This window comes from Rhinopithecus bieti, unplaced genomic scaffold, assembly GCF_001698545.2.
Source record: "Rhinopithecus bieti isolate Rb0 unplaced genomic scaffold, ASM169854v2 scaffold_22599, whole genome shotgun sequence".
Lineage (NCBI taxonomy): Eukaryota > Metazoa > Chordata > Mammalia > Primates > Cercopithecidae > Rhinopithecus > Rhinopithecus bieti.
This window is the reverse complement of record NW_016810618.1, coordinates 204,335-209,378: the sequence shown is the minus strand read 5'-3', so window position 1 is coordinate 209,378 and position 5,044 is coordinate 204,335. Positions and strand designations below refer to the sequence as shown.

Below are 5,044 nucleotides of genomic sequence, written 5' to 3'. Positions count from 1 at the left end.
TCCTTTCCATGTTTACTGCTTCCTTCAGGAATTCTTGTAAGGCAGGCCTGGTGGTAACAAAATCTCTCAGCATTTGCTTGGCTGTAAAGGATTTTATTTCTCCTTCACTTACAAAGCTTAGTTTGGCTGGATATGAAATTCTGGGTTGAAAATTCTTTTCTTTAAGAATGTTGAATATTGGCCCCCACTCTCTTCTGGCTTGTAGAGTTTCTGCCAAAAGATCTGCTGTTAGTCTGATGGGCTTCCCTTTGTGGGTAACCCGACCTTTCTCTCTGGCTACCCTTAACATTTTTTCCTTCATTTCAACCTTGGTGAATCTGACAATTATGTTTCTTGGGGTTGCTCTTCTTGAGGAGGATCGTTGTGGTCTTTGTTTTTCGTTAATTTGAATGTTGGCCTGCTTTGCTAGGTTGGGGAAGTTCTCCTGGATAATATCCTGAAGAGTGTTTTCCAGCTTGGTTCCATTCTCCCCATCTCTTTCAGGTACATCAATCAGACGTAGATTTGGTCTTTTCACATAATCCCATATTTCTTGAAGGCTTTGTTCATTTCTTTTTACTCTTTTTTCTCTAAACTTCTCTTCTCGCTTCATTTCATTAATTTGATCTTCAATCACTGATACTCTTTCTTGTAGTTGATCAAATCGGCTACTGAAGTTTGTGCATTCATCACGTAGTTCTTGTGCCATGGTTTTCAGCTCCATCAGGTCATTTAAGGACTTCTCTACACTGTTTATTCTAGTTAGCCATTCATCTAATCTTTTTTCAAGGTTTTTAGCTTCTTTGCGATGGATTCGAACTTCCTCCTTTAGCTTGGAGAAGTTTGATAGCCTGAAGCCTTCTTCTCTCAACCCGCCAAAGTCATTCTCCATCCAGCTTTGTTCCGTTGCTGGTGAGGAGCTGCATTCCTTTGGAGGGGGAGAGGCGCTCTGATTTTTAGAATTTTCAGCTTTTCTGCTCTGTTTTTTCCCCATCTTTGTGGTTTTATCTACCTTTGGTCTTTGATGATGGTGACGTACAGATGGGGTTTTGGTGTGGATTTCCTTTCTGTTTGTTAGTTTTCCTTCTCACAGTCAGGACCATCAGCTGCAGGTCTGTTCGAGTTTGTTGGAGGTCCACTCCAGACCCTGTTTGCTTGGGTATCGGCAGTGGAGGCTACAGAACAGCGAATATTTCTGAACAGCAAATGTTGCTGCCTGATTGTTTCTCTGGAAGCTTCATCTCAGAGGGGTACCCGGCCATGTGAGGTGTCAGTCTGCCCCTACTGGGGGATGCCTCCCAGTTAGGCTACTTGGGGGTCAGGGACCCACTTGAGGAGGCAGTCTGTCCTTTCTCAGATCTCAAACTCCATGCTGGGAGAACCACTACTCTCTTCAAAGCTGTCAGGTACATTTAAGTCTGCAGAGTTTTCTGCTGCCTTTGGTTTGACTATGCCCTGCCCCCAGAGGTGGAGTGGACAGAGGCAGGCAGGCCTCCTTGAGCTGCGGTGGGCTCCACCCAGTTCAAGCTTTCAGGCAGCTTTGTTTACCTACTCAAGCCTCAGCAATGGCGGGCGCTCCTCCCCAACCCTCGCTGCTGCATTGCAGTTCAATCTCAGACTGCTGTGCTAGCAATGAGCAGGTTCCGTGGGCATGGGATCCTCCCAGTCAGGAGCGGGACATAATCTCCTGGTGGCCGTTTGCTAAGACCATTGGAAAAGCACAGTATTAGGGTGGGAGTGACCCGATTTTTCTGGGTGCTGTCTGTCACCGCTTCCCTCCTCTACGAAAGGGAATTGCCTCACCCCTTGCACTTCCCGGGTGGGGCGATGCCTGCCCTGCTTCAACTCACACTTGGTGGGCTGCACCCACTGTCCTGCCCCCACTGTCCCACAAGCCCCAGAGAGATGAACCCGGTACCTCAGTTGGAAATGCAGAAATCACCCATCTTCTGAGTCGCTCACACTGGGAGCTGTAGATTGGAGTTGTTCCTATTTGGCCATCTTGGAACTGCCCCAATAATTCTTAAAATAAGTTAGGAACTCATACTTCTCTTAAATAATGAGATGTACATTGGACAGTCCAGACCTAAAGTAGCCACTCGATGACATTGATTTCCCGTTTGTTTTCATGTATGTGTTCTGCCATCCTTAGGCTACCATACTTTAGGTGACCTATGTTTATGAGATAGCCACTAGGATGCCCACCATCCCATTTGCCTTTCAGTAGGAAAAAAAAAAAAAAAAAAAAAGACAAAATGGCATATGCTAGTTGAGTCCTCACCCCAGCTCCCTTTAAGATTCCAGTTGTCATGACCAAAAACTACTGTTAAAGGTCTTTAGCTGGGACTAACCAGTTACAAGGCTAGTCCCACTTGTCTAGGGGGCCAGAAATTGCAGTTTTCTTTGCCAGTGCATTTCATTTCCAGTAAAATCAGCTTTCTGTTGTTAAGAAAAAAGACAAGAATGGATAAAATATAGGCAAATAGCAGTATCTGCCACAAGGATTAGGGACAATAAGTAGGTAAATCAAAATAAATGATAAAAGAAAAATGTTTGTGGAATGTGGTAAAGGAGATTAGCTTACTTGGCATGGAGTTCAAGGCCCCTGATGGCCAAAATATGTACAGACAGGCGAAAGCAGTAGCTGGGCAGGTCTGCCAATTTGTTGATATAATCCAAGCAAATAGGACATTTTGGCAGAGGAAATATTAGCTCTAGAAAAGACCATGTTTGCTGTGCTAATGTGAGTAGTTCAGTTTGAGATGATAAGAATCTGGTCATGGAATTTTATTCCCTTTGCAGCTAGTAACCTACTTATCATAATTATATTTATATTTTATTTTTATTTTAATTTTATGTCCAGGTCCAGAGGAAACTAAAACATAAAAACCAAATTTTTCATTTGAGTTATTAATAAATTTGCGATGAAATTTTGGCATGTTTTCTAAAAGTAAAATGAATTAAACACATTTCCTGAAAAATTATTTACCATCCATCCATATATAATAATGTTGCTCAATTTCAGATGTGTAAGTAACAAAGACAAAAGTAAAACCCATTTCTCTTTCAAGCCATGTCTATGTATTTACCCACTAAACTATACCAAAATCTCTTCACCACTTCACTGTACCATGACATTAATGGGTATGAAATGATTAGATGAGGAAAGTGGGTCAAACTAACTGCACATGACTAGAAGCACATGGAAAACCATGTTTAAACCTGGGCAGTCATCACTATGAACGTTATTAGCAAACTGCTAAGCAACTCAGATGGAAAAAGGTCTTAAGCTACAAATGTATATACATATGAAGACCACTTGTGAAAAAGTGATTAGAATTACTTGGACTTGTCTCAAATGACAACTGAGTTTAGCTACTGATACATTAGCTTGACACTGAAAATCATCAGTGGTACCCTGGGACATCATGAGTGTTTGGGGTTATGTAAGCAATCTAGACAGTTATCTTTATATTGAACTTTGTTTGCTTATTTATAACAAGAGTACATTTAAAGGATTAAGTGTTAGGCCAACTCCTCACATTTTCACTACTTTTGACCTTATACCATTTCAATAAAATATCTAGGTGATTGGCATTTTCAGAGCTTTAGTGAGAACAGAAAGTATGCTGTAAAGAGTGGTGCTTTCAAAGCATGGTTATCATTCCTCTGTTACCAGGCTCATATGGGTGCTTGAAACAAAAGCCAGTTAATAAACCCTAGTCTAAATATACTAAATAATAATATCTACAAGTGGACACTAGCAGTTTGAATTTCTCACAGCTCACAAGATGATTCTTAGTACTCTAAAGGTTGAAAAATGTTGGTATTGAGGATGAAAATTCATCTGTTACTTGTTCATTGCCTTTACATGATGGCAGATATGGGCATTCAAGCCCCTTTCTCAGTCTTGCACACCAATAGGCGTGTCACTAGTTAACATGGCACACTTGACTACTGAACTCAAGTTAAGCCTTAGAGTCCTTTTCAACACTATACTCTACTCACATCCCTTATATGTTGGTACACGAGTTGAATCATACCTGTCAACTCAAGGCTGATAGTTATTAAAAAAATAAAATTGATAGAACTTACCTAAATAAAATGTCTACTGTGCACTTACATTCCTTTGGTGAAGGGTACAATTGTGAAGCTCCTTAATAGTCTCCAAACTTAAAGAGATGAATAAAGGTCTAATTTGTATTTTATTTATTGGTAATAAATGAACATTTACCCCTAGCCTAAATGTTGAGACTAAGCTCATTGAAACAGCTGTAGCCAGTTGTCAACTAAATTCTCTTTACTATTAATCAGAAACATGCTCCTGAGTCTGTGGAAAGTAGACAGTGTTAGACAAAAGGAAAACTTCTATATTTATTGAAGTCAGATAAGCCTATATAAGTCTTTTGATTTTAATAGAGTAGGTAATTTCATTGCTACTGACATGTAAAATAAATATACACAATGGGATGTATTTGTCGTGCTTTGAGAGATATGACTCTAAAAGTAAATTATGTGATTTTGATACCTAGATATCAATTATATTAATTTAAAGCACTTAAGAGCTTGAAATTAAATAATATAATTCTTCTCAACAGATTGTGAAGTAAGAAACCTAAGCCAAGTCAAGGTCAACAATCAATATGAATTATTTATCATCCTCCATACTCATAATACTAAGAAAAATCGTATTGCTCAAGTTTACTTTATACCAACTGCATTTAGATTTTTAGGATTATTATTATTTTAACTGTGCAACTTAGGAAATGTCTAAGACTTATATGTACATTAAGAAAAGACTTATATGTACATTAATAAAAGAGATAAATAATATTATTTTGAAAGCGTTATTTTTTAATATCTCAAAAATACATTAAAAAATGACAGATCTTGGATGTATGGTGGTTCTTTTATTTGTGCCTTACTCCATTTCTATAACTGTGTACCTAGATAATAAGTTCTATGGAACTTTTAACAGCTTTCCAATAATATTTTCAGCAGAAATTATTAGGTTGGTGCAAACATTTTTGCCAAGGGCAAAAACTGCAATTATGTTTGCACCAAC

At 38.9% G+C, this 5,044-nt stretch overlaps 1 long non-coding RNA gene across 2 annotated transcripts in view; it reads left to right on the top strand.

Moving 5' to 3' along the window:
- Nucleotides 1–4,742, top strand: part of LOC108542487 (uncharacterized) — a 27,588-nt gene extending 22,846 nt beyond the window's left edge. For both annotated transcript variants that reach the window (XR_001889295.1, XR_001889294.1), the window contains one exon: nt 4,578–4,742. This is a non-coding gene — a long non-coding RNA (uncharacterized LOC108542487). The remainder of the gene's footprint in view (nt 1–4,577) is intronic.
- The last annotated feature ends 302 nt before the right edge of the window (nt 4,743–5,044 follow it).